At 39.2% G+C, this 22,364-nt stretch overlaps 1 pseudogene; it reads left to right on the top strand.

The window, feature by feature from the left end:
• Positions 1 to 14,093, top strand: part of LOC107757088 (centrosomal protein of 112 kDa-like) — a 95,589-nt pseudogene extending 81,496 nt beyond the window's left edge.
• Positions 14,094 to 22,364: the final 8,271 nt, after the last annotated feature.

The following is a 22,364-nucleotide window of genomic DNA, read 5'->3' as shown; positions in this document are numbered from 1 at the left end:
CCATTGCTAATCGATTGCTAATCGCCTTTATTGCAGTATAGAATATATTTTCTGCCTCATTCTGTGATAAGAAGCCACATCAGATCACAAAAGGAAGTTATTTCAAGCATTCGTCTATATGATCTTGAAGACATTCGTCTATATGATCTTATTTCAAACAATTCTCAATATAATATTGAACCATGGATGTCGTACCGAACGGTGTGTAATGAATCCGTTGAAAGAGCCTTGTATTGTACTCATCACTCTTTTTGGGCTCTATTCATCTTCTCCCACATGCCCTCAGAGCCATCGGATCAACCCACCTGTTAACACCATCAGGATAGAGAGGGATGGAGATATACAGGTAGCTTAAGACTTATGGAGAATGCTTCATCTGCTAGCGCTAAATGAGCAGGAATAGTTTGGAGGCTTTGGCTCTGTTTCATATGAGGATAACAGTTTGTCATGTTCCATCCAATTGTGTTTTGTTTACAGACATATTCCTAGTTCACATTGTTTTACCTCATTCCTGGATTATTTCCACTCTTTTTGAGTGATCAGTGTTTCTCAGATGATGCAACTTCAGAGTTTAATACAGAGGGATTGGTCATTTCAGGTGGTTGTCCTGCAGAGTTTAGCTCCAACCCTAATCAAGCACACTTGAACAAGCTAATCAATGTCTTCAAGATCACTAGAAAGCTACAGGCAGGTGTGTTTGATTAGGGTTGGAGCTTAACTCTGCAGGACAGTGGCCCTCCATGACCGAAGTTGTCCAGCCCTGCTGAAGGTGCTGAACTGGATGTGACTGCTTCCCTTTTCTGTTTTCTGTTCGCCCCAAAGCCAAAGGCTCAAGGGATTGCCCTGATAAAAGGCTCTAGCCTAACCTACCCTGATGGACTGGAGCTGTCAGTCCAAGCTACAGTGGCATAAATTTGACATGAGAGCGGCCCCGGAGCATAGACCTGTGGCACTTCTCATGAATTGCGTCAATATGGCCATGTTCTAGGGCTGCACGATAAATCGCATGCGATATTTAACACGCATCTTATCAGTAAAGTCGGTTCTGTAATCAGCGGTAAATCTCCATCACGTGCGTGCTTTCACATTGAGCAGCATTAACTACACAGAGCCGTTGTTCACGCGCAGCTCGTCAGTGAACAACGGCTCTGTGTAGTTAATGCTGCTCAATGTGAAAGCACGCACGTGATGGAGATTTACCGCTGATTACAGAACCGGCTTTCTGACAAGATGCGTGTTAAATATCGCATGCGATTTATCGTGCAGCCCTACCATGTTCTGTTACATTCAAAACAATAGTTTACAATAACTTACTTTAGAAGGCATACAATAGCCTTGTGGTCGCAAATGTAGGTCATTATTCACTGATAAAATAATATGGAAAGAAGTTTCTTGGAAATTGTCCTGTTGGGCCCTGAAATATATATATATGTATACACACAGAATTTGTATATATATAAAAATTATGTGTTCTCCATTTTATTTATTTATATATTTATTTATTTTTGATTCTGTTCTAATGGTTTAATTACATTTTAACATTTTAATAATCAAAAATAATGCCTAATCAATTCAATTCATGAAACAATTTAATAATAATGTATTCATATTTTAATAATAATAGTGCCCAATTAAATTTTTCAGACATTGTGTTGTCTGTTTTTTTCTGGATTCATTGTTTTATAATTTAATACACATTTATTAGCACAAATGTGTAGATATCAAATGAATGCATAAAACTTTAACTTTTTTTTCAATAATCAAATCAAATTTGAGTAATCCCTTTAATTTTTTGGCTGTGCAACAGAGGTTTATTGTTTAAATTAAAACATAGACAAAACATTCTACTGTATAATAGTAATATATTTCTGTTATCATTTCTTTAGGTTAAACCAAACTTTTCAAAATTTTGGCAGTTTGTAGTGACAACCTTGAGTCCTTGAGACCTTGTGTATCTGACGAAAGTTTAATGAAATCAAATGAAATGGTGAAATGCTGGTGAAGTGACTCTCAAAGCAGTTCTGGAGATCACCACAGACGTCACATGTGCTTGAGTATGTTGTAATGAAATTAACTCATTTGTAAGGGAATTAATCATTAAAATGAATCCAGATGGGGGGGGGTCAGTTCTTGCTGTCCTAGTGCTTGTCGACACCGGAGGTGGTTTGGTAAGTCACTCTCTCTCCTGGTGTTTCTTGTACAGATAAGCAGAGCTGGACAGGAACTCATTTGAGACAATTGGCGCCTGGCTGACCGTGATTCAGCTTTACGGCTCTCAGATGGTTGAGAAGAGATGTTAGTTTCCAGGTGGAATGCGGAGATTCCCTCGTTCATTTGTGTGATGTTCGCAAATGCCTTACAATGTGTAGTAGACAAGTCACGCAGAACAAGCAGTCTTCGTATTTAAATAGTCTTTTTGCTCTTTAATATTCACAGACACTAGTCCATATCACGATTTGATAGAATGTACAGCCCTACTTTTGGTGTATACATCCAAATTTTGCCCTGGAAAATTGTATTCATCCCTGCCATTCCACGTTATACAGAATATTCCATTTTTATGACACAAATTGTAATTATTACACAAATGGTAATTCTCTTGTGCCACTGCATCTGTGTTTCCAGCTACATGGTCTCTGTTCATGCATGAGATCACCATGGTAACAAGGTGTGTGGCTCACAACTGATGCGGTTATTTTTGTTTCCTCACTGTGACGAAGAACAAGAGTGGAAGACCTACTGTGAGAGATATTGCTTTGAAAAGTCAGCACGTGCTTTCTGTGCCGTTCCTCTGCAGCGGAACAGGAGGCAAATCGAAGAGCCATGTGTGGTGAAAGCAACCAACTTTACGCTAGTTAAATAGAATGTAAATACATATGAAGTGTATTTGTGAATGATCCAGGAGGAAGTTGTCAGAATGTTTCACCTGCTTTCTGTTTACTCAGTGTTTGGCCGCCATCCAGAAACACCCCCCAGAAACTTTCACTGCTAGCTACAGTAGTATTACAGAGATCCCAGAATTATCCCAAAATGCATGTCACAGTTTAATCCAGACTGATTTCAATCCTTCCTTTGACCTTATTGTCTCTTTTGTTTAATAGTCAACTCAATAGTTAACTCAGAGTTAACTCAACAGAATGTTTTAGGGTAAATACTTAAGTTTGAAATGATTCTCCCAAACAAACCAAAGGGTAAATTTGAGTTGTTTTCTGTGGTAATCACAAAACCACAGATGCTGTTGATAGCCCCAGAAAATAATTTTGCATGAGCAAATGCACTTACAGTGGAAATTTATGGGGCAATCATTGTATGTTGTCCCATTGACATCAATATGTTTCATTTTTGTTTGTTTTGTAAAAAAGGGAAGTCAAAATTGTTGTCTGTCCTGACAGAGCTAAAATTGTATTCAACTCAGACAAAAAGTGCATTTCTTTACATTTTAACATAAATTGTAACATTGAAACAACCGGGACAGTTTGCGTAAGAATATGAACACAAACAATAAGCAACAATGCAACGATAAAGCGTGAGTCTGTTGCACATAAAAGCTTTTGCTCGGTTAAGAAACTGGCAGGAAACTGGTCAAGATTATTGCATGTACACACTGCATAATGAAATGCACCTGTTGACTAAGAAGGATGTGGCATTGGTACAAGATTTCCATTGAGCAGTGACAGGAGGGATTAGAGCGAATCAGGCCCCGAGAACATGGCTGCTGCTGTCTTGGAGAACGTGGTAAACACTTGCTCACTTCAAAGACACATCAGTACACCCAGCTCCCCCACGGACCGCCTGTCAGCTGTCATTCTGCCCAAAGTTTGGATGTTGCCTCTTTTTAACTTTATTTATTTTTTGTTAATGTGTCACCACCATTTTTAGTCTCTGTTTAACATTATGATTCATATTTTCTCTCTCTCTTTCACTCCTGATGGAAGATAGTGGCGTTTTGGGGATGTTGTTGTCATTGTTTGTCTTCACTTTTTGTCCCTGCAAACTTATTAATTTCTGTCAACTGGTTTCTCTGCCATTTGGAGATACACCAAATCCCATTATTTTTGGTCATGGATTACAGAGAGCAAAACAGTGGGAGAATATGATCAAAGACACCTCCCCATCACCTCGGAGTGGCAGATCGAGAGAGGGAAATGGAGCTTAATAGCAGAAAATCAGATTTAGACCAGCCAGGCATGTGTATGGATTTGGTGATTCTATTTTTCTTTCTTCTGTGGAGATGAAAGTTACGCCGTTCCGTTCCGTCCCCGTCCCCCCTCCAGTTTTTTTCATTCTTTTCCTCTCAGGATGGCTGGGAAGGTCGGTGACACAGGAAAAGGCTGCCACAGACTGGCAGTGGAGAGCTGTGGAGAGAGCTTTCCATATTCCATAAGAACACTTAAATCTTGACAGTTAGTAAGGCATAATGCACAGTCAGCTGGTTGTTATTGCAAAAGGAACCCATGGTGATCTCCATGATTGGCGTGATCAATGGTTTGTTTCGTGATAATGACCAGCTAATTATACAGTACACGCTACTTTCCAAATAAAAAAAGAAAAAGAAAAATTCACCAGAGAGCTACTGTAAAAAAAATATATAATAATAATGGAAATAATGTTAATATACCAAATTATCAAAATCAGTTTTTTCACCTTTATAATGTACTGACAACCACCTTAAAAACACAGGCAGTAAAGGAAAAGCCACATGATCGTCACAAGTTGTTTTTCCACAGGCTAGATAGATAGTATTGTAGATAAATAGTAATATAAATAGGTGGATGGTGACATACATGTAAATACAAAACACGATCATATAGTAACACACATGACACTAAAATAATGCAATAAGCATTTAACAAAATATATAACAAAACCCTAATGTGCGTAACTGATGAGAAAAAACTAAGACGAAACAGTTATTTCTTTGAAAAACCATCACACAGAGGATTCTGGGAATGTCAGTTTATGGTTTTTTTTACTGTAAATTTTTGGATGGCTTCATCTTGCTTACTTCCAAAAACAGTACATTTACCAGTATTTTACAGTAAAATTGCGTGAAATACTTTACAGTTTTTCACCATATGGAGAAAGGGAACTTTTACCATTGGAATTCTCATCATTTTTCACAGTGTACTGCGACACCCTGCACAATGGTCATTGTTCAGTTGTTGAATGCTGTGATTGACCAATTCCAGAGATCCGTGTAATGATATTGGATATACTTTTTTACAGAGCCAATACCACGAAGCTCACAAAGTCTGAAACATGACTATTGCAGCTTGCAATTTTGAGAAAGTTCTTGCATTTATTGTGTGCGACATGAAGCAGACAGTCTGTGGGCGTTCCATTTGCGGCTCAGACCATCCTCCACCTATCACCAAAAAGACACAACTGAAGTGCTAGACAAACCAATGCATGATGCCACAAAGGCCACATGTCAGCAGGAGCTTGATTGGTATTGAGTGATCGCTCTGGAATCTCAGCTCTTTTCTGGTCCTCCAGCTAAAAGACAATGATAGATGGTGTTGTGAAGCAGTCGGTGTTTTCTGCTCAAAGTGGACGGTTAACAGCTATGAAATTGAAGGTTTGCCGTTAATTCCAGGTCAGCTCTCCACACTTACGAATTATTGATGAAGCTGACATGAAGAAAGCTGCCCCCCACCCCTCATCAGAAGGCTTTAATCACACCACCAGATGGAGATGGCAGCTCTAGGGTCACCAGCCAAATAAAAAGGCTCTTATTGAATGCCTAAGCTGGCCTTTGTAGTGTTGACCCTGGCGCCAAATCAGCACCCAAGGTCATCAAATGGGACGAATCGCAGGAGGTCCCAACTTAAAGCATGAGAGGCCAACCAACTCCCCGGCAGCCTAAATCCTCACACAGACGCGGCTGTGTTCCCTGATCCCTACCACCAGCCCACTGATCCACCTGCTAACAGAGGTGTGACAGATCCCTGCCCAAAAAAGCCATGATGAAAATGAAACAGCCGTAGCCACACAAACACACAAGGGCTGGGGATGTAGCCACACCTGCGAGTGTAATACAAGAAGGCCCTTTTAAAGAGGATGAGGAAGGACAAGTGAAGATTGATCTGTTTTTTTTTCATTAGCATGGTGTCACCTTCACTCACTCGGTGTGATCACAATAGAGCTGAGCAATATAGGTAAAAAATACATCTCAATATTTTGTAGCCTTTTGATGATATCCAATATATACATCCCTATATTTATTTGATAGATACATGCAAACTTTTTTTTTATCAGTCAAGAAACCACCATTTCAGCTAAACAGTCACTGGTGCCAAGTAATAGTAAAAATAGTAAAAATAAAAAAATATATTATTAAAATAAATATAGGGCATGTTTTACAGCAATGTATTGTTGCTAAAACATTAATAATGCCACACAGAGATTTCTATGTGATTTTTGAGTGATAATGCAAAACGAATCAGCCTTCTGATTCATTAAAATTAAGAGGTTAAACTAAATTCACCAAACTGAAATCATCTTACCTATTCTAACATTGTTTTTACTTCTGAATTTCAAATCAGATACTGTATAAAAACAACGTCTTATCATATTCTTGGTGGTTGCTTACTGAAATTAGGTTTTATGGTTCATGTCTCTCCTTAATTGTAGGTTTTGAGGATTTTTAGGAATTTATGGGATTTTTTTTCATCCGTTTACCAGGTGAAAATCACAAGTCTGATCACTTAGAAAACGAACAGCTCAAATCTCCTCAACAAGATGCATGCTTTCAGGTTTCAGTAATGTCTGTAGCATGAGTGATGTGGTTATAATGATGTCGAAGTCTTTGTGATTTTGAAATCAAAATCAAAGGAAGTCAGTAGTACTCTGAGAATAATGAGCAGTAACTAAAGATCATGTCTTGCACATCTCTCCTTCTCTGATTGATAATGGTCTGAATCTAGCACGGAAAGTGGTTTATACACCTCAGCTAGTCATTTATCTGATGCTCACAGGCTGGACAAGCATTTGCTCATCTGTCTAACTTTGAACGACCTTGACTGTGAGTGTTTTATGAGTTTTGAGATGGAAAATCATTAGAATAAAGCATCCACTTTTTTTACTGGTAAAGTCATATCGTTTTAGGAGCAGGCATTTTGTTTGGTTACTGCAGTAATGTTAACATTTCACTTTTTGTGCCTTTGTAATATTTTGTTTTTGGTATTTATGTTTTATCCTGTAGATATGAAAGACATATTTTAGGAATTTGTTCACTCAAAAATAAATTCAGTGTTCAGTGGAACACAAGAGGAGATGTTTATTAGAATCTTCACACTGCTCTTTTTTCAATGCAATGAAAACACAGTGACCAGCATTATAGTGTAACGCCAAGCCAGCAGAGGGAGCCCTCGCCCGAGTACTGACCGTGCTCCACTCCCTCTGCTTCCTCTGCTTTCACTTCCTGTTTGACTCTCATATAAACTGAGACCAGTCCATGTGCTGATCGCGAAGTATTGCCAGTTTATCTGCCTTACCAAGCGTTATTCTTCCTCTGTTCCTGATTGATTTCCTATGTATGATTCTGGCTGACTTCTTGACTCACGGTATTTGTCCTCTGCCCCTTTTGTTCTGACGCCTGATTGGACTGATGTTTGTGTTTGGACTCATTGCCTGCCTCTCCACTTGTCTCTGCTTCTGCCCTTGTGTATGACGAACGATCTGCTTGCTTCTCTGACTTTGACCCTCTGCCTGATTATCGACATCTGTTTAAAGCCTTGACCTTTAATAAACTTCTGCTCATGGATTCTAACCAAACTCCAGCGTCTCTGTTACATATAGTCGTTATGACTTATTTATATTCTATATTCTGAAGTTATATAAATGTGAAATATAATTTTCCCTCTTGTAATAGTAGTTCTACAACAGTCACAATGTTGATAAAGCTTGAGTATGATTTTTTTTTTTCTTTCTCAGTTATGTATAATATCATTTCAGAGACTAAATAATTACTGTAGGAAATAAGTAAAATAATCTTTAATGGTTACTATTTGGTAATGTGATCAGACTTGGTGCTTAGCATTTTGACTTGCTTGAGGTGAGCAACTGGCATGACTTGACTTGTCTAGCTTGATATTGACTTGCATTTCTTTCTAACTCCCAACTCAGCTTTTATAATATTGTGTATCATTTTTTTGTTCTTCTGGAGTTTAATGACCCCTGGTCTCAGTATGCTTTCATTGTATGAAAAAGTACACCTCATACTGATTTGAAAGCAACATGAGGGTAAGTAAATGATGACAATTTATTTTTTATTTTTGGGAGAACTGTCTCTTTCCCCAACACCAGGAACCACTAAACCCAAGGCAGTTTGGATACATGAGAACTCCCGTTGCTTTTAAAACCATGTTTACAAAAAAGTCTTCCTCTCCAAGCAACACAATCTAATGTAGTAATCCCCAAAAATCTCTAAACACACATACTGCAAAAATGTGGAGAAATGCCTGCCAGCCTTGTACTTATTACACTATCAAACCTAATTGTTCTGTTTTGGAAAAAAATAAATAATAATTACATCTCATATTATCCCTTTAGGTATGTTGTGCTGCTGTTTATTTTCCTTCTGTTTTAATGTGTATGATTGGAAGAGTGAGTGTTGTGATTGCTCAGCTCCAGAATTAGATTGTTAATGAAGTTTGGCTTAGCGCTGCATGCCTTGTGCTTTCAAATACAGTAACGTTCAAATACAGCGTTCACACTTCAAAGGCCATGGACTCACACCGGCAATATTGTGAAGTGATTGCAGCACCTGATAGAAGCTCATAGCGCCTTTAGCTCTAAGATGCCTTTGGCGAGGTACAGACATTTGCTAGGAAACACACCCAAAGAAGTCCAAATGCTTCACTTTTCAGCTTTCTTATGTTTGTGTTTTTCCATACTTGTGTATATCAGTGCAGATTCATTAAGCACCCTCTGTTCATCGGATCCTCTGTTTTTAGATCAGTGTTGGCACGTTACAGGATTAGTATATATTTTTGTTTTGTTTTTTATGAAAATTGTGTCATCATTTACTCATGTTGTCTTTCATAGAACACTAAAAGAGATGTTTAGCAGAATATTCATGCTGTGCTCTTCCATACAATGAAAACATATAGTTCCATAAAATTAGTCCAATTAATTTGTGAACTATATTCCAAGTCTTATATTCTTATAGCTTTGGGTGAGTCCTGTTATGGACTGGCCATCCGTCCAGGATGTTTCCCTGCCTGACACAGGACAAGCAGTTTGGAGGATGGATGGATGGATGATGGATGGATGCTTTGTGTTAGGAACAGATCAAAATTTGGGAATGGATGTCAGATCTCGGCAGTATCTGTCCTCATGCATATTCATTCTATAGAAAAGAGCCGGATTCAGCTGAAAGAATGTTCAGATAGACATTTCCTTTTGTGTTCAACAGAAATTATGTCATGATAATGTTTAGGCAATGTGAGGGCGAAGTTGAGTTTTCAGTGTTGGTGTAACTGTTGTTTTAAGCATGAGGAAATTCGTAAAGGCACATCTTTGCCATTCAAAAAGTCAGTCACACAAAGTTCCCCATGCATTACCCATTAAGGAAACGTAAGGTCTCTATGGCAACACAAGCAGCAAAAAGCAATAAATATCCTTTTTATAGATGCTAGAGTTGCTTTGTTTCTCTCGTCAGTCTGAAAGGCTCGAGGGGGTATACAGTGACTGACAGGATGAGAGAGAGAGGGCCCAGGATGGATCTGCTTGTGTGTTTGCTGGTCTGTATGTATGTGTGTGTGTGTTTTAGTATTAGCTCATGTGTTGATGCCTCAGGCCCGCTTCATCAGTAGCATCAACCTCAACATCGACTTCACCTGCAAGTGCATGTGATCACTTTACATATTTTACTGAAGGCTTTGCACACTAGAGCTTTAACATAAAAAAGTTGAGTTCAGATTGTTGTGTTGGTGTGGAAGCTGTGTTGTCAACCTTATGTTGACTTACACAAGATTTAAAAAATTTGTTTGTATTCCGGGAAAATCTATTTATTGCTAGCCACATATAACCACAAATATATGTGTTTCAATAGTGAATGTGTTTTAGAGGGTTCTCAACATGAAATGTTCCTGTCTGCTGTAAGGAGCTCTAATATAGGGCAATCACGTGACATTTTCGGTTCAATTGATTGGTTCAAAATAAATGTAGGTCACACTTTTTGGGGGCTTTGTGCACCAGCCAAGCAACTGCCATTGAGAGAAATGAGAATGCTAATGGATAGCTCTACATCTAGGTATGTGTTGAGAAGAAATTCTGTGCTATCTATTAACAAAAGAAAAACATAAGCTGGGGGGCTCATCTTACCTTATATTAGGCCTCCTTGGCTGAGACAAACTGTTCGATCCCTATCTTTACAGGTTAATGATGGGCAGGAAGCATTACAGTGGTGGATTGCTACTCATATCGTCAACAAAGCAACCAGCAGTAAACTCCTTTTTTTTCTGTCAATATTTTACTAATATCAGTTCGTTTGTAAGCAAGCAACAAAAAGACATCTGTCTGTTCACAAAAAAAAAACTTGTATACTCATTTATCTCTTTGTTTTTTGTTGCTTTTCATGTTCTTGCTCTTAAAAGCTTGGTGGGGGTTTTTTTCATGTCATATTCTTGTTTTGCAGATAAGGGTGTGATATTGTTCACTCTCTTCCTGTTAAGTGGTGATAAGTTGGCTTCTGATGAAAGGCCCGTGTGCTGTTGTGGTGTCAGTCCTGGCCTTGAGCCCAGAGCTCCAGCCACACGCATGCCAACATGCCTGCCAGTCGCAGAGGTCACGGCAAAGCAACTCTCCGCACTTCCTGCCAGCCGATCCGGTGTCATGTGTCTGCACTCTCTGTTTCTAACACCCTCCTCTCCTGTGTTCTCTTTCATTACAGACCAACAGCAGGTTGAAGCTTCTTACATATGCATATACATTACATATAATCAGAAGCTGGCCAAGTCTGCACAGGTAAATACGATCGTTTGAATGTTCTGAGGGAAGCTTAAAAGGAATAAAAAACAGAATGTCCTGCTATTTAGTCCAGATAGACAGACAGACATCTGTTTTAGGCTTATGATCAGGGTTAGGTGCTTCTACACCCTTGTTAATCAGCTATCATTTCCCTCTGATTTTAGGAATAAATTATGGGTAGGGTAAGGTTTAGGGGTAGGGATTGGGTTAAGTCTGTATTTTTGGACAGTAATGTTGATCCATGATCAACAAAAGATGTTGATCCAGGAACATGTCTTACTTGGCAAAATCACTGCGACCGATAGATAGATAGATAGATAGATAGATAGGCACATGTGTATTCTGTATTTCTGGAGCAATTCATGCATAATGCACATGCAAATATATGTGCATTAATTCATGCGCATTCCCTCAAACTTGAAAGTGATGCTGGGTGTGTTGTGGGGATCTTGTTTTTCTTTACCTTTCTTCGCCTGTCTCTTTCACACACTGTATGTATTTCTACTGTATGTAGAGTTGAGTGTATTTTCTAATGCTGTTTGGGAGTAGTAGTTTAACGTCACAGAAAGACTACATCAGGGTTTTTTTTTTATGTGACATTGTATTGCGCACACAACCTTATAAGCAAGTGAGCTGAGCTAATAATTAAAACATCAATGATGCTCTCCTAGAATGTCCTCTCTCAAGTCTGATTCATTTGAGCTAATCTGTTTGTTCAGATGGTTCATTTCAATGAAACATTTCAGAGCCTAAATTGAGTCATCATCCAATGCAGTAGTGTTCCCAGAAGTCCTGCATAGCATTTTACGTGTGTGTGTACACAGTAAGTGTTTTACGTTGTTACACAAAAAACAGTTTCAAATAAATGCTGCTATTTTAAACTTTATATTAATAGAAAAGTTATTTTAAATTGTAATAATATTTCACAATGTTACTATTTTTACTGCAATTTTTAAACTAAGAAACGCAGCATAAGAGCATAAGATACTTAAAAAATCGTACCAACCCCAAAATTTTGAATAGTTGTGTACATATGATAGATATAATGGTCACACTTTATTTTAAGGTTCAATTCTCGCCAAACCATTAACTACGACTTTTGCCTCAAGAAACTCCTAATTTGCTGCTTATTAATAGTTAGTAAGGTAGTTGTTATGTTTAAGTATTGGGTAGGATCTCTCCCTCATCTTACACACCTGATTCAACTCATCAGCTCAATAGTAGAGACTGCAAGATCTGAATTGGGTGTGTTTGATAAGAGAGACATACAAAATGTGCAGTGCTGGGAGGCCTCCAGGACAGGTTTTTAGAGTTTACATGTTCATTGTGGTATTTTTGTTTAATTTTGGAGTTGGTGTTTAGTGCTGTTGCTGTAAGGAAGCAGGGTGCCCAGTGCTGTTCCTAGAGATATAAGTTCAGCTCCAACCCTGATCCAACACATCTGAACCAACTAATCTTCAGGAGCACTTGATGGTTATAAACAGGTGTATTTGATAAGGGTTGGAACCAAAGACTATAGAATACCCAAGACGTGTCACTCGTATAGTTTTGAATGAGGAAAAATGTAACGCTCAGTATGGCCGCTCTATCTAAGGAAGCCCCGCCTTCTGAGTTAAAGAGCCAATCGCTAATCGGTAAAGTCAGCGCGTCACTGCAGCTGCCGTTAGAAGTCCTGGTTGCTATAGAAACAGTCAGCGTTCTGAAGGTGCATTCACACCACATCGTAATTACCGTGATTACGAGATTCCAACTTGTAAAAACGTTCTCGCAGAACTCGTAATTACAACTTGTGAACTGGGAGTTTTCTGAGAGCTACAACTTGTACCACCTGACCCCATCAGATTCATTAGGTGCTATGTTTAGGCATTGATAGTGCGATAGTTCAGAGTCCAAGGGTGTGAACAGCTCCAAGTAGAACTTCACGTATTGTCATCTCGAAATTACAGTAATTACGACATGGCGTGAATGCAGCATGAGACGCATGCTTAGGACTGCGCATGTGCATTGGCTGGTCTAGCCTGAAAAATAAGCTTTTTTAACGCAATTTGAGGAAAAGAAACAACATTTATGAGACCGTCGTTGTCAGATTTCATTGGTGATTTCAGATATGAAATTTAATCGTAAGCTTGGTGAACCGTTTTGGAGAATTTGATGTTTCCCCATTCAGAGAGATAGGAGCTGCACTTGCGTGCCCGAGTGGCGTTTCAAAGATGGCCGCCGAGTGACTTGACTCATAGACGTTACCGGTTTCATTAGCTTTTACTTTTCTCTTCCTGCTGATTTGTGCTACTAAGCCACCTTGTTAAATTGCTCTTTCATGACGTTACATAGAAAATGGAAATCTACATCTGTGTATCTACATTCTGTGTAGCGGTAGTCGTATTTTAGGAGACACCCAGGAGCACACAATGACAACAAACACAAATCACCACAGAAAAAAAAAACAAAAAAAGACCTTTCTATATTAATACTTTTTTTAAGAACTGCTTACATTTGCTTAAAATAAAGCAGACTAATATTTAAGTCTCTGAAGTACATTCAAGCTTACAGTCATGTGTCTGAGAAACTGCAAATATTCATTACACAGTATCGTTTAGTCTCATTTATTTAAAGTGGCACTGATATAACTGCTAAAATAATAAATACAACATAGATTAGATATATCATCATATCACCCAGCCCTAAAACTGCTCAATATCAAAGCATTAAGCCATTGTTGTTGACCTAACAGTATAACTTTCTGTAAAGCTGCTTTGAAACAATGTGTACTGTGACAAGTGCTGTACAAATAATTAAGTTTACTTAAATGAACCAAGTGCAAGATTCTTTACTAAGAGATGCCGAGAAAGGAAGCAGAGGAGCACTACTTCGACAGAATAAAGGAAAGTAATGATCCGTACAAACTTAAGTAGTCGGGTATCTCAACGAGCTGCTGCAAATAACATTTCCAGATATGTTTTCCTATCGTATTCATGGTTCTTACGCATTCAAGCAGTTCAGTGCAAATCAGTGCATATAAAGGCAAATTATAAAGGCACATGATGGTTAAGTTGTTTGCCTCACTTTCACCATTGTGTTGCTTCTATTTTAGAAAGCTGAAAATCGGCTATGGCGGTTGATAATACAGCAAGTGTTCACCATTCCAGAGTGTTCTTAAGCTGGATAATGTAAGCATAATACAATATAAAATGTCTACATTCACTACTACTCAGTCTTTACTGTAGCTCCTGTGTCCTAAAATCCCACAATGCATTGCGTTACTGACGTCAAGTTCCCATTCTCTATACGATGATTTTCATGTAAAGGTCAAAGCGTGGCATGACTCTTGTGTTGAGAGTGTGTTAAAGGCCTGATGCAAGTCATTTGAAACCAGATAATTTTTGTACCAGATAAATAATGCTGATTGGGTAAATGTATTATACATTATTACATTTGCATTACATTAATGTATTTGGTAGATGCTTTTATCCAAAGTGACTTACATTGCATTCACTGTCCATACATTTCATTAGTTCATGCACTCCATGGGAATCAAACCATGACCTTGGTGTTGTCAGTGCCATGTTCAACTGTTTGAACTCCAAGGACATTACATAACTTACTGTAAATAGCTTCAATAGTTAACTGTGTCATTCCTACTATGCAGTTCATTTTCATGTCTCCGTATATTATAGACAATATTTATCTCAACATTTTTTAAGAATTGTTCATGTTTTATTTGTCTCAATCGTGAAATAAAGTGATGCATTTTATTCTTTTCATTGTACTTTGATTTGAGAGGATGTTGCCGTTTTTGTCATGTCCTCTGGTACTGCTGTTATTTCTGTAATGAAACACCTATTCATTTATTAATTTTACATTTTTATGTTATTCTATCGTTTATCAAACAGGATGTTTTACAGACAGATCAACTGACACCATTAAAATCAAAGAATTCATCAGCAGGTCATCACAGATCAGGTGGTAATAGTTGTTTGTGCTTTTCTTTTCCTATTAAAAATGTGTGAATTGAGTGAATGATTCAATTACTCGTTCATAAAAACAGTAACTTGTTGCCACCTGCTGGCGTAACGGTGTAACCTGCAGGAGTAGGAAAATTCCCCTACTAATGCACAGACTGACAGTCTGTCTGGAGCAAATACAGATGAGAGGAGGGATACAAACAGTGAAACAGACTGTATATAGACACTCTTGGACGCCGCCTGAACAGATTTGATATAATGTGTCGAAATAATGATCCAGATATAAAGAGGACATTCGATGTGCTGCATAACAGGAATGACCCAACTCGATCACTCACAGTGACTAACTTTTTATTTTTTAAATTAAAATCTTATTTATTTCTATTTAGATTTATGTATTTTTTTAATAACTTGCGGTGTACTGCAGATAATTACTTTATCAAGCCTGCTTGCCTTGTCTGTAGTGAACTACTTTCTGTTAGGAGAAGCATGGCAAACCGCAGTGTTAGAGTGGCTTCCTCAACACTTTTTTTCCCTCTGCCTTCAAAACACAACTTGCCCTCTGAGATGTTGGACACGTGTGTTTCATTTTGTAGCCCCTGATAATGCTTGTTGCCCACTCTCCGTTCCCGGCCGTGATTTCACACTCAGGTCTAGTGGGTGTCTGAGCGCTTATCTCTCTTCTATATCCCATCATGTGTGTTACTGAGGCCGGCCTCTGCCATGTGTTAAACATTAGATTTAATCTGCTCAGACTCAACACCATTACACTCGCTCGGTTTCAGAAGAATAACCTTCATTCTTTTCTGTGTGTAAGATTAACACAGAGCTGAACTCCTCAAACACTGTAGATGTTGTGAAAATGCACTGTTCAGTGTGAGGTTGTGGGCCTGTCATAATTGCCTCTCATTAACTTAGTCCCAGCTCAAACGCTCTCTCTTTTGATTCCAGTTCTCTCCACAACACAGAGCGCTGAACGTCAGGTTGACAAGCAGATGTTGTGTGAAAACACGGGCCTATTAAATTACACAATGCTTGACATCAAAAGAACACACTTTGAGTGTGAGAGAAATAGAGTTCACAGGCGTTTTTCCCCACTTCTAAATAACCTCTGAGAGGGCCACTGATGATTAATTCCTTTTCCGAGGCACAAAATTGGCATTCGCTGGATAAACATAGTTTTTCCTCTCTCTTGTTTCCCACTCGCATTTGGTGGGAACATGTCTTTGTTTAATACACATTAAATGTGCCTCCTCCACACCAAAGAACACAGGCCTCCGTTTGCTTACTCCTCTTGTAAGCACTCTTGTTAGGAACAGTCCACCCAAAAGGACAAAAACAGAAACTTAAAAGTAGCATTATTTATTTAGTTTTGATTTTATTTTCAATTTGTATTTTCAATTTCATTTCGTTTTAGTTGTCACTCTTGTTCATTTTAGTTTAGTTTTTAGTTGTTGTTTTTTCTAGTTTATAGTAACTGGTTTCATTTTTAAAAAGTTCAGGGTAACACTTTATTTCAAGGACCAATTCTCACTATTAACTAGTTGCTTATTAGCATGCATATTACTAGCATATTGGCTGTTTATTAGTACTTATAAAACACATATTAATGCCTTATTCTGCATGACCATATTTTAGATCCCTTAAAGGCACAATATCCAAAAACCACTAGAACAGTGTTATATATTTTGCTGACTTGTGTACTTACATTATCCCAAATGTTTCGAAGAATGTTTAAATCCAGAGAAATAAGCAATTTTAACTAGTGACACGGAGCGTGTCCATAGTGTCATTGTGTCGCCTGACGTCATAACCCCTCGATTTCCTCGGTTTTGTTTTGTAGAAAACTTTGTTTATTTTGAATACGCGCCCTCTAGTGGCGAAAATTACATATTGTGCCTTTAATCCTACATCATACCTAAACTTAATAACTACCTTACTAACTATTAATAAGTCATAGTTAATAGTTAGTTAGTAGTGAGAATTGCTCCCCAAACTAAAGTGTCACCCAGTTCAGTCTAAATTTACTGCTGTTTCAGTTTAATTGCAGGTGGGTTGTAAAGATTTCCAATTTTATAATATACCATGGATCTAAAACTGAATTTTATTTGTGGCCATTTTATTTTAATTCATATTTATTTTAGTTCGTTTTGAGGTCATAGAAATGATGGAGTGTTTACGTTCTTTTTGTACTATCTCTCACTATGTTTGTCATTGTATACAAGAAGAGCAACATAAAAATTCTTGAAAATGTCTCCTTTAATATGTCCTCTTGGCCTTGGAAGAATAACCGTGAAAGAATGCTTTTGCTGTAGCGTCCCATAAGGCATTGCAAGGTTATATAGACAAGTGTCCTTTGAACTTCTGAAGCATGTACTAACCTATGCCATCAACAGACATCTCTCAGATGTACCCAAAGCTGTGTAATTGCATGTGAAATGCACCAATTAAATCCATACCGTGCCATGCATTGTCTAGAGGGATCTCAGCTCCGGCTCTGAGCGTGCACTGTACTGGAGTGTTTTTAATTAGCATTTTGGATATCCAGCTCCTCTTTGACTGACCTTTAATCTCGCTAGTGTTTGAAGCTCTCCAGCTAATGATGAGGCAAGGTGTTATCCAAACAAGCTTTGCCTTCTACAGCTCTCCTTTCACCACCACCATCATATGGATATGTGTGCTAGAGTTGCTGCATTATTCATTTTTATTCATGTGCATATGAAAACAGTACTGCTCAGAGGTTTACACATTTCACTCTTTCAGATTTAATTCTATGCTAAAATAAACTATGTTGCTTCTCTTTTTAACATAGTTGCCACCAAATTACCATAGTTACTACAGTTACTTTTACTGTTTTAACTTGGATATTGTGGTGTAAATTTAGTAACACACTACTTTAGTGCACACTACTAAAGTAATCTGATCAAGTAACAGATCACACCCCAACACTCGTATCATGATGTGGCTGTGGTTGACTTACTTTTAATGTGCTTCAGATCTGCACCAGGCTGTCTGATTAAATTATTTTATTTACAAGTGTGTTTTCTGTTATGTATTTAAATAATTTCAAACCACTATATCAAAGCTAGCTCTTAATGTTTTGGGTCTCTTCTAATTTCTGGTACCTTCTCAATCAGAGGTGTGATATTTTCTTCCTTAGTGGTCAGACTTACAGTTTTTGTGTTGTGGCAAGACTTGCATTGAAAAATGTAGAGATCTAGAGAATCTAAAGAATTTATTACATTGTAAAATGCAAGCATCCGCTTGGAACACAAAGTTCTGAAAATAACACTTACATTGTCTACAGTAAATGTAAAAATCTTGTTATAATTCATTTCTTTCTTTCTTTTTTTTATGCCTGTAAGTTCTGATGTGAAGTTATCACAGTTTTACTACTATTATCTACTGTAGTAACCGTGGTGTTTTAGTAGAAACTATGATTAACTGTTTGTGCATTGATCCATCATTTCTGAAGATTCCCTAATGTCTCATTATATCACTGTTACGTATATGATCATCCAGCAGAAAGACATTAGGATACAGTCAAGACCTCATAGCTACAGTGTAGCGTTTCCCTCAAACTAAAGAGAGGCTTTATAGTGAAAGAAGATGTGCTGAAGCCATTAACACCAAAATTCCCAAATATCAAGAGCGAGGAATAACAATCGAGGGACGAGTGTGTCCCTTCAGGCAAAAGACTTGATGCAAGAATCTGTATAGCCAAATAATTATTACCATGAGAACTTATGTTACCATAATAATGGGGCGTTTGGTGCTTTCATGTGGTTCGCCCCCTGACAAAATAAGCCTAATCTGTCCCTCTATGTCCGCTCCAAGTTCACTCCCAACTCCCACACAATGAACGGATTCCAGTAAAACCGTTCCTCCGAACATTTCTGCACTATAAACAGTTATCTATCTAGGCCTGAGCTGCACCGCTGCCCTGCGCTATGCTGCTGCTGCTGCTCTCTTGGCTGCAGTTGAAATAGAATCTGAATTTGGCCTGCAAGATTTCAAAGGGCCAGTTTTTCTCATTTTCATCTCGCTAGAGCTTCATTAAACAGTCCGTCTTCTCTCTCCATGCTCCTCTGTTCTTTTTCAGTTTTCAGTTTTGTTTGGACAACAAAATTGATAACCATCTAAATCTGTTCATTATTAAAAACCAATAATGCATTACATGGGATTTTGATTTGACTTTTTTATGGTCTTGACATATAATCATAAATGTTGCATAAGATTACAGAATGCAGATAAACATGCAAAGTAATTTGGCAAAAAAATCATGTTTTGCTTAAGACTTTCTCAAAAACAGTTTAAGGTGTTGACATAACACACTGTTGCTTATGCATGATCAGTGAAATCATGTAAAGTTTTTCAGTAGCATGTCATTAGCTCAGTTATTCATATAAAATTAAAATAGTGAAACCAGTGCTGTATGTCAGGCCTGTGTTCCTGTCTCTTGTGTTTTGTTCCCCAAGTTCTAGTTCTCCCTCGTGTTTCCTTATGCCCATATTTGGTTTGGTTTCCTGTTCTCGCTGTCTCATTATTAGTTGATTCCTCGCACCTGTCTGTCACTCGTTAAGTTTAGTTTAAATGTGTAGTCTGCCTCATGTTTTCTTGTCGAGTCTTAAACGTCATTCCATGTGTGTCTCCTGCGCTCCCTATGTTAGTGTTCCTTTTCATTTGGTTTGTTTATTAAAAGTCAAGTTTTGAAAGTCATCTCCTCGTTTCCCTCCTACGCACCGTGACAGAAGACTCGACCACAAAAACATGACTGCAGCTGAGGACGTGCTGTGGGGTTTGCGGCAGGGCGGTCTGAGGTTGGAGCGATATGTGGAGGGTTTTCTCAAGCTCTCTAACCGGGTGAGCTGGCACGACGCCGCTCTAGGTGCGTGCTTCCTGCTGGGGTTGGATGATGAGATAATCCGCTGCGATCTTCCTACGTGTGACTTTCCCCTGATCGAGCTGATTAATCTCGTGCTGTTCCTAAATGGTTCAGACTTCGAAGTTGAAGAAGTAAAGAAACTTCCCAAGCAATTCCCCGTTGTCCTCCGAAGCTCCAGCCCGCCGGCCGATCCGATTTCAGGCCTGCCAGCCGCTACGAAGTCAAGCCCGCCGGCAGCGGCTCTCTCCAGCCCGCCGGCCACTCCGAACATAGGCCTGCCGGCCGCACCGTTGTCAAGCCCGCCGGCCGCTGTGAAGTCCAGCCCGCCGGCCGCCATTGATGCAAACCCGCCAGACACCGAACGGCTACCCAGTTCACCCGTAACCAAAGGAGGAGGACGAAGAGAAAAGGACTGTTCTCTGCCTTCATCCTAGCCCCAGAGCTCGCTCCAGTGTCGGCTCCAGCCCCAGAGCTCGCTCCAGTGTCGGCTCCAGCCCGAGTATAGCCCACGGAGGGCTCCTGTTCCCGAGTATAGCCCAAGGAGGGCTCCTGTTCCCGAGTTTAGCCCAGGAAGGACTCCTGATCCCCAGTTAAGCCCAGGGACGGCTCCTAATTCCTCGTTTAGCCCAGGAAGAGCTCCTGATCCCCAGTTAAGCCCGGGGAGGGCTCCTGATTCCTCGTTTAGCCCAGGACGGGCTCCTGATCCCCAGTTCAGCCCTGGAAGGGCTCCGGATCTCCAGTTAAGCCCAGGGAGGGCTCCTGATCCCCCGTTGAGCCCAGAGAGGGCTCCTGATCCCCCGTTGAGCCTCCTGGGCTGGGCCCGAGTCCCCTGATCCGCCATGGCCGCCTGAGTTCCCTGCTCCGCCATGGCCTCCGAGTCTGCCTGCTTTCGCCATGGTGCCCCGAACTGCCAGATCCGCCATGGCGCCCCGAACTGCTGTTCCGTTGTCTTGGCCAATCCGTCATGGCTGACTGAGTGTTTTCAGCTCTTTATGTGTGTAACAACTGAAACAACTCCACACAAAAGGCCTCCAACATGCCTTTTTGCATGACAGAGGAGACGGTACAGAGTGCCGGAGTCTGGCCCGGGCTTTTATGGAGTAGACATGACTCTACTGTCCTTTGTGGAGCTTTCAAAGAGGGTTTGGGATCATGGCCGATTGGAGTGTGGTGTTTTTACGAGCGTTTTGAAGTGGTGACCCCTGCTTTGAGCTGCTCGGTTTTGTCACTAAGGCTCTAATGCTCTCTGTGTTCAGGGTCAGAATTAGAAATCACTCCTTTGGATCTGACCGCTGCTTTTCCTGTACTCTCCCAAACGGTGACTACGATGTGTACGTCATAAACATTATAAGCACATGCTGAAATAGAAGCTGTGTTCAGAATGGAATACTAACATTGTACATTTTAAAAAATAATACTATGTGCAACAGTATGCAACAGTATACTGTACAGTGGCATGCGAATGTTTGGGAACCCCTTGCAGAATCTGTGAAAATGTGAATAATTTTAACAAAATAAGAGAGATCATACAAAATGCATGTTATTTTTTTTAAATGTAAGATATTTTACATAAAAGATGTTTACATTTAGTCCACAAGAAAAAAATAGCTGAAATTATTAAAATAACCCCATTCAAAAGTTTGGGAAATTACACTGTGAATAGCATTGATTAGATTTGCTGATATATCTCCTTTGTTTAACTGGATTTAATTTCTTTCTTAATGCCTAAACCATACTTGGAGTGTATGATCAAAAGCGCCAGTTCGATCAGAGTTTTATCAGTATGAATGAGTTAAATATGAAGGTTCTGACAGGATAGATACTGAAATTATGTGCAAGTGTGGAAACGATATCAGCTGCTAAAAGCTTCTTATAGCCTAATAAAGGAAACAACCTTTCCAGACCTGCATGTGTCATGTGTTTCCCACAGTCTGCTGATTATTATGAATACAGTGTGACATGCATTTACAATGTCATAATCTGAAAACATACTCAGTACTTTACTGAAATAAATACTGACCTTTAGAAACATGGTTTTCTCTACCCAGTCTCATGGCAAATATGTACCTGGGGGCACATTTTAATCGCGATCTCCTGCTCTCTTGTTATGAGTGAGTTTCAGATTGACACAAGGTTCAGCTGATTAGGAGCATAATGGAGTCTAACTTGATCTATCAGTCAGGGATTGTAGTGCAATTACTATGTGTGTTTCTCAACGCAAAACCTTCAGTTTGCTCAGTGTTCCGAGTCCAGAGTGTTAACTGCTGTTAATGAGAGTCTAATTAATGACTAACTAAGTCCAGACATATGTATAGCATTACTGATAAGACAGAGAGAGAGAGAGAAAAGAATGGTTCAGGAAAGAATGGTTTGCACAGCCTGTGTGTGTTTGGATGGTAAGAATAAGCGTGTCACACACTGACATTGTTGCCAAGTCGCACACTTCAAAGGCGGATTATGAAAGCTGAAGGGCTTGAGACAAAAAAAGAGCAGAAAGAAACATCAAAGTGTGGCACGTTTGAATGCAATAATTTCAAAACAGT

The sequence above is a fragment of the Sinocyclocheilus rhinocerous genome, unplaced genomic scaffold (genome assembly GCF_001515625.1).
Source record: "Sinocyclocheilus rhinocerous isolate Xijiao unplaced genomic scaffold, SAMN03320098_v1.1 scaffold473, whole genome shotgun sequence".
Lineage (NCBI taxonomy): Eukaryota > Metazoa > Chordata > Actinopteri > Cypriniformes > Cyprinidae > Sinocyclocheilus > Sinocyclocheilus rhinocerous.
The sequence above is the reverse complement of the archived record's forward strand: the minus strand, read 5'-3'. Positions and strand labels throughout refer to the sequence as shown.